A 12,396-nucleotide genomic window follows, 5' to 3' on the forward strand; every position below is an offset into this window, starting at 1 on the left:
TTCGTAAGCTGTGATTCAAAATTAGTTATCCAATCTGACAAGCAATAATCAGGCGATCTATAAGCAATACAAATCAATCTGGACTTGCCCTTTGTTGGGCAGAGTTGAATCCAAATGGATTCAATGTTATTCGATTCCAAATCGTCCCTTCTTCTATAATGAATAGTGTCTAAAACATAGATCATGACGCCGCCGCCAGTAGTTCTCTCCGTCGGGAGGACTTTGGTTTCACGATCAGCGCGTTCAGATATATAACCGTTGACATGTATTTGTTGGTTACTATACGATCCATCTAACCATGTTTCAGTTATACCTAAAATATGTGTTTCTTTACCAGGATTGTTAAGAATCACTCTGATTTCCTCCAGGGTAATACTGACTGTGTGCTATCAGAGCTCTGTGTGACAACATCTTCACAAAGTTTCATCAAATTTAGTGCAGTCGCTTTAGAAATAGAGCTCTTTTTAGTCCCCACGGACACCGTCCAGGGGGACTTATAGGTTTGGTCATGTCCGTGCGTCCGTCCGTTCCGTCCGTCCGTCCGTCCGTGCGTCCGTCCGTTCACGCAGATATCTCAGAGACGCCTGGAGCGATTTCGTTCAAACTTGGTACAAGGATAGTACCATACCTCATACAGATGCACGTCGATTTGTTTCACAATGCGATCAAATTTGGCCGTGGTAGAGGACTTTTTAGTTTTCACCTCCATAGACTCCCATGTATAAGGCAGACCATAGACTCCCATGTATAAGGCAGACCATAGACTCCCATGTATAAGGCAGACCATAGACTCCCATGTATAAGGCAGACCATAGACTCCCATGTATAAGGCAGTCCATAGACTCCCATGTATAAGGCAGACCATAGACTCCCATGTATAAGGCAGTCCATAGACTCCCATGTATAAGGCAGTCCATAGACTCCCATGTATAAGGAAGTCCATAGACTCCCATGTATAAGGCAGTCCATAGACTCCCATGTATAAGGCAGTACATAGGCTCCCAAGATAAATAAAAATTTAGTTTCTCATCGTATTCATATTGCAAAAAGGATGCAGTGACACAGTTTTTAGTCCCCACAGATAAAGTCCAGGGGGCTCATAGATTGGGTCATGTCAGTCCGTGAGTCCATCCGTTCACGCAGATATCTCAGACACTTTGACAAAATGTCATGTGACCTTGGTGACCTTTGACCTCGAATATACATATTTGTCCATAACTCAGTAACCACAAGTGGTAAACCTTTCATATATGGTATGATGGGACACCCTATGACGCCACATATTGTACCTCATTAATTATGTGCATATCTAATTTTGAGCGAGCCAATAGAGCTAGAGGTCTGATTTTTGGTATATATGGATAACTTAGCAATACAATTTTTTTGACAAAATGTCACGTGACCTTGGTGACCTTTAACCTCAAATATACATATTTGTCCATAACTCAGTAATCACTAATGCTACACCCTTCATATTTGGTATGATGGGACACCTTATGACGCCACATATTGTACCTCATTAATTATGTGCATATCTAATTTTGAGCGAGCCAATAGAGCCAGAGGTCTGATTTTTGGTATGTAGGGATAACTTAGCAATACAATTTTTTTGACAAAATGTCAAGTGATGTCAATGACCTTTGACCTCAAATATACATATTTGTGCATAACTCAGTAACCACAAGTGCTACACTCTTCATATTTGGTATGATGGGACACCTTATGACGCCACATATTGTACCTCATTAATTATGTGCATATGTAATTTTGAGCGAGCCAAAAGAGCTAGAGGTCTGATTTTTGGTATATAGGGATAACTTAGCAATACAATTTTTTTGACAAAATGTCACGTGACCTTGGTGACCCTTGACCTCAAATATACATATTTGTCCATAACTCAGTAACCACAAGTGCTACACCCTTCATATATGGTATGATGGGACACCTTATGACGCCACATATTGTTCCTCATTAATTATGTGCATATCTAATTTTGAGCGAGCCAATAGAGCTAGAGGTCTGATTTTTGGTATGTAGGGATAACTTAGCAATACAATTTTTTTGACAAAATGTCACGTGACCTCGGTGACCTTTGGCCCCAAATATACACATTTGTCCATAACTCAGGAACCACAAGTGCTACAACCCTTCATATTTGGTATGATGGGACACCTTATGACGCCACATATTGTACCTCATTCATTATGTGCATACACTGCATGAAAACCCAATAATTCAGATACATTCACATTAATGAGTTGCCTGTATTATAGTGTAATACACGTGAATTCACATGAATCCACATGAATACAGGCTTGCTGAATACAAAAAAATGAATTCTTTACTGTATTCATCTGTATATGCACTCTTCAGCTAAATACAGGCAATAATCCACATTAATACAATAAGTATTATAGGGTTTTTTATGCAGTGCAATAGAGTGAAGCGTCTGGTTTTTTAGTATATAGGGGAGACTATAGGATAAAATTTTTTGACAAAATGTCATTGACCTCGATAACTTTTACCTAAAATACACGATTATGTCAATAAATAAGTAACCACAAGTGCTATGTCCTTTATATTTAGCTAGGATGGGAGACCTTATGACAACACATGCTTTACCTTGTTAATTATGCCCATATATAATTGTGGGCAAGCCAATAGAGCTAGAGGTTGAATTTGGCATATATGGATTAATTAGCATACAATGTTTTTTTCAAATGTCACGTGACCTTGATGACCTTTGACCTTGAATGTGCATATATATGCATAACTCAGTAATCACAAGTTCTTTACGCTTCAATTTTGATAGGATAATAGACCTATGTCACATCTTGTACCTCATTTATTATGCACATATGTATTTCTTGGCTGGCCTATACAGCTAGAGGTTTGATCTTTTTTTCCAGATTTAGAACCATAACTTAGACATGCTCTTGTTTCAAAATTGGGAACAATGAAATAGACCTATGTGTCCATAGATCTGAACATATACACTTTAGTGATACTTCTTATGACCTCATTTCCCTGCCCCCTCAAGACTAATACTCCTATTACAAGTGGGGACTATGTCATTGTCAATGACTTGTTCAAAAAGTCATTGTCAATGACATAGTCCCTGCTTTCTCAATAAAATGACCGTCACACGGTCATATTTGGTCAGATCGCAAAACAATTTGATGTGCATATGCCTGACATAAGGAGTAACCCTTGTACCAAGTTTGAATGAAATCGCCTCCAGAGGTCTCTGAGATATCTCCATGAACGGATGCACGCACGCACACAACCAAAACTATAAGTCCCCCTGGACAGTATCCGTGGGGATATAACACAGAATCTTTCCCCACAATTTAGCAGCATTCTTCAGCAGTGACATGAAACAAAAGTTCAGCATTTAAGTTTGCAACAATGTAACTAAACATGAAAAAATAGAGTGCAAATGCATGTGTTACATGTAATTGCAAGACATTGGTGTCATATCAGTTTTAATCCATGTGCAATTGCTTTACCAACAAGTTCAAAAAGTTCCTGACTTATAACTGATTGTTTTAGTACTTGTAACAGATGTTCCATTTTTCCCTCATACAAAGGTTCCTCTGTGTTTCTTGTCAGTGTTTGAAATGTCAGGTGGAAGAACTCTCTGGATGGATCCCAAACATCCACTGCAGCCTCTTCCTTAATACCAGAAATTAATGTTACAGATGGATGAATGAAAAGATCAACTTTCTTCTCATAAATGCCAAACATTTGTTGAAATGGTGACTTGGCATCTTGGATGTAGTATATCTTTGGTGGCTAGCATGCCCACTGATAGTTGTTTTCCTCCATTCTTCAAGTGTTTCCAGGGTGTCATAGCAGAAGGTGTGTGTTTTGCAGTGTCTGAAGAAAAAAAGACAAGTAACTTTAATTACATAACATTTGCATGATCTAAACAATTCCTACTGATCGTGATCGTAAAATGACTGTCCTGAGTGACAAGTAATCGTTGATGACGCAGCCCCGGTTGTTAATGGCTACTTCGATTACATGATTACGTTTCATGGTTTGTCACAATTTGGACATACTTACCAAGGTTTACCCCTGTGAACATTCATACCAACTTTCAAAAGAAGTGGACAAGCAATTTCAGATAAAATGGGTTTTTTTACCAAAAATGGGGAAATTTGCCTAAAAAATACAAATTATAAGACTCACAACTAAGGTTACCCTTAGGTACATGCATACCAAGTTTCAGCCAATCTGGCCAGTAGTTACGGAGCTTCAGCACTTTGCAGGATTTTACTTTTTTTTGACTCATTTGCAAAATTTTTGACATTGACATTTTGATATTTTACCAAATTCAAATCTCCACCCCAGGGCCCACCTGTACACAGAAGAATAAGATGGCAGGTGCTGTGGTTTTGAGGTTTTGATACATGCATACATACATACATACATACATACATACATACATACATACATACACACAGACATACTTACAGACATACGTTGTTGAAATGGGTAAATACCTAAATGCGTAACTGCAGACAGACTGACAGATAGATAGACAGATAGTACATACATACGTACATATGTATATACATACATACAGACACATACATACAGACGTACATACACACATACAGGCACACAGACAGACATTTCATGGTCAATTATTGACGAGCTACTCTAACATAAGCAAGCGATGCAATCTCTGCATATCAGAAAAGCTGCACATTATCAATACTGAGAATCTTTGCTGTTAAACAAACAATCTGAGTTGGTTTCAAAATGTCGCCATCAAAACAAATTATTTATCAAAGTTTAACACCACATACAAATAGAATGGTATGTCCCAAAGATTTAAAAGAAGTGGGGTAAGGATCCTTTAACTTCATTTGTCTGATGATTGAAGGATGCATGGACCTTAAGTAATAATCTTTACGGCCCTGATACGAGTTTAGCAGGCCAAGGTCGTACGGCGGAAGGGCCCGAGTGTGAGGGCCCATATGCCGTGCGACTATGGTCCGCAAAACTTGTATCTGGGCCGTAAAGGTTTTATCATATACCGTATGGAATGATAAATATGTACTTAACATAATATTTAGTTTTGTTCTGAGGTAAAAATTTGTGCAATATCAAATATTCATTGCCATTTGTGTCAATTTTTCAGAAAAGCAATGGCCTCTTCACATAGTTGATTTACTTACATAATGACATTATTTGTTTACCTGCAGAAGAACACGCAAAGCTTCATACATGAGCAACAGAGATCCAGGTTGTAATCAAGGTGTATTAAAGAAGGACAAATGCGTGATGTAAATTAGTGTCATTTGGCACGCACTTAGGATAGGCCTACGATGGATTTCACTTGACTTTAGAAATATTAAATGTCACCAGCCCGACTCCACTGTCGCCACTATACAATCTTAGCGAGCAGACGTTTTCCTAATCTTGCTTTGACTTTATGTACAAATATAACATTCCCCGATAGCAACACGCGTTGTAACAAGTATTGAAGCAGTTCATATAGTTCAACAGTGAACACGATTGCCCATATTTGGACGTGCAGAATTCAACGCGTTCATCCAAATTTGGGCACTGGGCTGGGGCGTGATACGTTAAAAAAATGCATGGATGTGAGGGTGCTTTCTCACGAAGCTTTATATAGGCACGTGAATCTAGGTATATGATAACAGATATTATTACTGTTACGCTGTACTTTGTGTACAGGGAAATGAATCATTTAGCTTACCACTTGTAGGTCCATGGTCTGTTGATGTTGATGCCATGGATGTAGAACCCATCACATCTTGAACTGAATTTGTCGCTTCATCGTGGTTTTCATCTGGAATATAAAATGGGCAAATGTCAATGTTTTTGATGATTATTCTTCATTTTTCAATTCTATGTTGTACAGTATCTCACTGTCTATTTTACTTAGACTAAGAGTCCAATTTCAACCAAGTGTCATACTCAGCATAACTTTAGTTGGACACATACAAGAGGCTTGAACGGTAAAGTCTACCACGTAGTCATCTTTGCAAAACTTGCATCATATGAGGAGTGTGAAAATAAACTTTCTTTGACATACATGTCGATGCTGGTAGCTGGTCCTGTGAGTGCTGATACTGGGTATATGACTGTTGTGACTGTTTTGAAAGCACTGTGTGACTTTTTTGAGCTAATTTGCATATTTTCAACAATATTAAAAAATACTGCAATTATACGGTGTCACTCAAATTTGATCAGAATTGGTATATATCAGTTTGGGTACCAAAGATCAACAATAAATGTTGCTTCTATCTGTTCAGTAGCAGGATAATTCTACGTTGATGTTATGAAATATTTCTGCACAGTACAACCAGGAAAACAACAAGAAGTATTTAAACCAGAAAAACAAGAATAACAAAAGTAAATAAGGTCTGAAACTTTAGGTACTGGAGGTCAACTTTAGCAACATGCATAGCAGAAACAGCTAGCCCCTCTTAGTTTGAGCATAGACAGTCTTCCCCCTCTCTTGTCTATGGTTTGAGCAGGTCTGTTAATATTACCGTAACAGTTCATAAACAATGACAGGATATGACTCAAGGTCAGTGGAGTTAGCCTGTCTTTAACTGGCATGCCATCACTCCTGCACATTTGCAGAATTTCCCTTTTTCTTACCTCATTTGCACATTTTTGACACTGACGTGTTCATTTGAACAACATCATATCTCAACCCCTGCATCTACCTGTACACCAAATACTGAGATGGTAGCTTTGGCGGTATGGTAGCCTTTGTGTGTGACGGACATACATCCGCACATACATTTCCACATACATACATACATACAGACAGACAGACGCCACCGACTCATCATGTAAGCTCTTTTTGGTATTTATATACAAAACCGAATATGAGCTAAAAACTAAAAAAGATATTTTGTCAGAATCATATGTTCATCAACACAGGAAATATCAAGTCTGTAAGTACTACAGTTCCCCAGATATTTGAGTGGACGGACATCCTCACAAACAGACATACATACATACATACAGACTGACAATGGTTGCCGGACGGATACCCATCCCAATAGCTTCTATAGACTATTAGTCTATAGTAGCTAAAAACATATGTATGTATATGTTTTGCTTACTTGCCACTTATAGCTGACAAATCATAAAACACTTGATTGGAATCACGATGGTGATGTCTAAGCCTTCTTATTACTTCATCTCTGCCAACATTCCCTGCCAAACTTTCGATTAAAATATCTGCTTTCATGTTAATCTGCAAAAGATGAGGAAATGTATGTCGGTGGTTTTTCACAATCAAAACACTACACAAAGACAATCTTTCTGTTTAATCAGTCAAAACATTGTGATAATGTTCTTTGGAAGAGCAACTATAAAAAGAAAACTTTCAATGGCATTCTTTAAAATCCTTTTGGAATATGATCATCATGTGCCACTGACAAAACAGCATCAAAGTCACCATAGCAAATCTGTATCATATGTCTTAAAATCTGATGAACCCATTCTGAATATACATCCGTGCAGACTAGAAAGTAAATAAGATAATAATAAACAATTGTCACTTCTACTGTATTGTTGTATAATCAACATCTGTAGTGTACCCAATTTTATGTTTTGAGCTCGATGGCAATTTACGTCCAATTCTCAGATGACTGCGGTAGTTACTGTACTTTACCTAGCGCTGTGGACCACGTTGCCGTCTCCGAGTGGCGGCGCGGCGTTGTATAACTAAGATAGCTGCAAAATTGTAGCTCTACGGTGAGGCGGTCGGTGAGTTTGGTTTTTGCGACCTCGCTCACCAGTAGAGCTACAATGCCGAAGGCCCTGTAGCATACAAAATAAGCGCGCCACATATGGCGCGGCATTTTCATGTAAAATCCCACATATTTACTGCATTTGGTCGTACCGATTTATCACTACTGACGACTAAACGCTATAATACACAAACCTTGTCGTTTATGGGGTTTGGTGTTAGCACAGAGAAGTCGATCGCGTTCCATAAACATTGAGCGTGTTTCTGGGAGCCGCCATTACCGGAAGTTGGTAATGGCGGCTCCAAGAAATGTTTTTGGAACGCGATCGACGTATTTGAACAAATACCAAACCCCATACACGACAAGGTTAGTGTAGTATAGTGTTTAATCTTCAGAAGTGATAAATCGGTACGACCGAATGCAGTAAATATAGGGAGTAATGCAGTAAATATACCGAGTCCGTATCTTTGTAAATTCAACTTCTCCATGGCAGCAGGTGCTTGCAACGTACTGCGTTGTCGCTCATCGGCCTCACTTGTACCAGCTCCAGGGCTCGGAGTTCAAGACTCGACGCCATGTTTGCAAATAGTTGAAAGACAGATGCATTGTGGATGTAAGGTGACCTCCTAGCTTGCTGGAAAAAGGTAGCCTAATTCAAAGCTTCTACTCCTCATGTCGGCATTCGGCATCGTCTAATGGCATGTCCGCATTTCGCATCGCATAATGGCATGTCTGCATTTCGCATTGCATAATGGCATGTCTGCATTTCGCATCGCATAATGGCATGTCTGCATTTCGCATCGCATAATGGCATGTCTGCATTTCGCATCGCATAATGGCATGTCTGCATTTCGCATCGCATAATGGCATGTCTGCATTTCGCATAGCATAATGGCATGTCTGCATTTCGCATCGCATAATGGCATGTCTGCATTTCGCATCGCATAATGGCATGTCCGCATGTTGCATCGCGGGTCTTCATTGCGCATGATCAAATGCACTTCGCATTGAATGTCCCCATAGCAAATTCTCGCATTCTTCATGTAAGAATGTCAAGTCCGCATGTCCAAATATTCGCATTTTGTACCTCATCATGGCATGTCGTAATTATGAATGTCAAGTCTGCATGTCCAAATTTTCGCATTTTGTACCTCATCATGGCATGTCGTAATTACGAATGTCAAGTCTGCATGTCAAATATTCGCATTTTGCATCTCATCATGGCATGTCGTAATTACAAATGTCATAGCTTAATTTTGGCAGGCATTCAACGCCATACCACTTCACATATCACTCCTGTACTTAAGCAATTACATTGGTTACCTGTTTCTCAACGCATAATTTTCAAGATTTTAATAGTCACTTACAAATGTATCCATTCCATTGCTCCAAACTACTTACGTGATATGATTTCTTATATATTCCGAATCGTAATTTGAGATCTGCTGATCAGTTTAAACTCTGCCAAAATAGGTCACGTACTAAGAAATATGGGGATCGTGCTTTCAGTGTTTGCGGCACCAGTTCTTTGGAACAATCATCCACTCGAGATCCATGCTCCCCTACTCTCTCTTCTTTTAAATCAAACCTTAAGACGCACCTTTTAAATTAGCACTTTAGTTATTTTTATGTCCTTTTTTGGTGATTTAAGGTTACCATGTGAGTTGTTGAGCAATGTGTTGTTTTTGTTGAATTTTAAATTTTTATTACTTGTATATTTTTTCTTTTAGTAGTGAACTTTTCTCATTTTACTTGTACATTTTACATTTTTAAAATAGTAGTGTAATTTTATAGCGTCTTTGATCACTTTTTGTCACAGTGGATATAGACGCTTTATAAATAAATTATTATTATTATTATTATTATTATTATTAATTTTCGTAATTGAGGCTGGTATACCGAGAAATAGTCAATCAAATTTCATTTAACTTGGTGCAGATGCTGTGCTCTCATTGCTTTGACAGTGAATAATGACATTTATCAGTGCCATGTTGATAAATTTCAATTAGCGTAATTAATGAACTTTCCTGATTTGAGTGATATGTCCAGAAATACTACATCAAATTTGATGAAACATGGTATAGATGTTGATCTCACAGTTCTGTAATACAATCCAGTGACACTTAGCAGTGTCATTTAAATTAATTGCTACTTTACATACATAATGAATTTTTGTTTTTAGGGTGTATGCCCAGAAGCACTGCATCAAATTGTATGAAATGTGATACAGTTGATAATCTGTCAGTGTTATAATTGAATGAAAAATGATTTGCAACATCCTGTAGATTAATTACTACTTGAATCATTTTTGTAATTAGGGTGGCAGCCCAGATTTGTTTTACGTTTTCACCACCATGGAGCTCATTCTCGGCCATTAAGCCTCATCTGTATTGCAGTATTTTTAATCACAGACCCAGTTAATTAACAAGACGCTATCCTCGCTCTTCTAGGACCTGTAATCAAATTACCAATTAACAAGTCGGGACTGTGTCATCAACGATGACTTGTTCTTTTTATAAATGTATATACAGCGCTGTTTCTATTTCGTAATTCGTTTCACTCTAATTTCAAAATGACTTTCATTTTCATCTGTTTCGATTTGCAAATCAAAATAGTTTTCCTTTTGATTTTCGTTTTTGTTTTCCAACCTTTAACCCTTGACCTTTCGATTGTCACATGATGTCTTCCGACTGATGACAAGTGTTATATATCTATGTATGTATAAATAAATGATCGAGAAAGAGTGTGTATGGCCCTGCGCACGACCTACCGCTCCTCCGATGCAGAGACACATTAACGTGAGTAAGAGCAGTTTGTGCATAAAGTGTCAAACAGCTAATCTTGTCGTTATTTATTTGTAGTAAGGGTCGAATCAACGGTGTAAATTACGCATAACAGCGCGAAATCAGTTAGGTTTGGCGATAGGTCTGCGTGACAGGGCTGTGTGTTACCGGGTATTGGCCTCCCACCTCTATTGGGAGGCCAACAGCCGGTAACACACAGCCCTGTCACGCAGAGCTAGTTTGGCGAGAGACCACTCTTCTGTGGCAAGTTCATCACCGCTCAATTTGCCCAAGAACACACATAAGTGCGAGTGAGTGGAGATGTACGTTATCCGTACGTTGTTGTACGTGTTCCTAAAATCACGGCTAAAATCACGGAGAAGGGAGTGTTTTTTATTTCCTATCACGGGTCCGTGAAATCGGGGAAAGGGGGTACTTTCCCAAAAACCTGAAAACGGGAAATACCTATCAAACACAAACTTCACCAAAAGTTTCATTGTGCGTTTCCTATGCTTCGATCTGGTTTAAAACTGTGATTCGAAATCTAATGAATTTTATGAATTTGACACTCTTGTTCCAAAGTTAACAGTTTCTTTCAGACTCTGATGTGTTAATTTATGTGAAAACAATATCATAATTTACCATTGACCTGACTCAAATATTACGCCTTGGCAAAAAGCACAGGCTGTGTCGCAATGTTCTCGGCACTCATTATTATTCGCAGCGACCTAACCATTGTTACAAGAACAGCGATGACTACACATCCAAACTACGTGCCAATCTTTTGTGTAAGAATATAGTCCCAAACTCATTCCGAGCACATTCGATATATTCACGTAAGAAGTTAACACTTTCTTTCAGACTCTGATATGTTAATTTATGTGAAAACAATATCATAATTTACCATTGACCTGACTCAAATATTACGTCTCCCTCTCTTGGATTTTATATGTAGGGGAATATTATTTAATCGTATTTTCTCCCATATTTCTCAAATAAAGGGGTCTTTTTGTTGAAAATCCCAGATTAGGGTATCTTGAGATTTTGTGGAACGAGCATGGATGGCCGTGCTCTCTGAGAGTGTCATTAAGCGGGGAGTACGCTCTGCGGCTCTCGCGATGCTCTCCCAGGAGCTGGATGATAGCGCTACATGGCAGAGATGTTGTATTGTTGCAGGCGGGCAACGCAGCCCTGCACAACTAAACCGTATATTCGAGGGAATGTATAACGTATCGTTGTAACTTAGCTCAAGGCTTTCCCTGAAAAGCACTTTTCGTACATGCAAGTTCAAGCATACTATGCTGGATTGGCATAACTTAAATACGGCTTGCGACTCGCGAGTACAATGATGTTTCCTCCAGTGAAAACACATGTCATCGTTAAACCTTCGAAATACACAACTAGTTAACAACAAAGGATTTACGGTCAAGTCAGCGACGTTAAAGCCATAACAAGGGCAGATCACTCAAAAGGTTGAAAACTGGAAATGAACTTGATTTCAAAAAGAAATTCAAAACGCAAACGAAAGCTAAAGTCATGGTAAAATCAAAACGACGCGAGTGAATTATAATTTTGAAATCGATTGGGAAATAAAACTAATATGAAAACGAAAATGATTTTTGGTTTCGAAAGTCAAAATTAAAATGGAATAATTTCGAATTGGCAATGAAAACAAAAATGTTAATTGAAATCAAATTCAACCTGAAAACGACCTTTAAAATAAGCAAAATAAAAACGACAATGTTTTTTTTGTCATTTTGGAATCCAAACGATTATCATAACGAATTTATTTTAGTTTCGAAAGCCAAAATCAAAATTGAAATCAGAACAATGTCAAAATGACAATAGATATTAGTATAGAA

At 38.3% G+C, this 12,396-nt stretch overlaps 1 long non-coding RNA gene across 1 annotated transcript; it reads right to left on the reverse strand.

The window, feature by feature from the left end:
- Positions 1 to 3,448: 3,448 nt before the first annotated feature.
- Positions 3,449 to 7,275, reverse strand: LOC139131542 (uncharacterized). Its single transcript, XR_011552151.1, has 3 exons — positions 7,119 to 7,275; positions 5,735 to 5,827; positions 3,449 to 3,879 (listed from the first exon to the last, which is right to left on the reverse strand). It is a non-coding gene; the product is annotated as an uncharacterized lncRNA (long non-coding RNA).
- Between the last annotated feature and the right edge of the window lie 5,121 nt (positions 7,276 to 12,396).

This window comes from Ptychodera flava, chromosome 1 (assembly GCF_041260155.1).
Source record: "Ptychodera flava strain L36383 chromosome 1, AS_Pfla_20210202, whole genome shotgun sequence".
Classification (NCBI taxonomy): domain Eukaryota; kingdom Metazoa; phylum Hemichordata; class Enteropneusta; family Ptychoderidae; genus Ptychodera; species Ptychodera flava.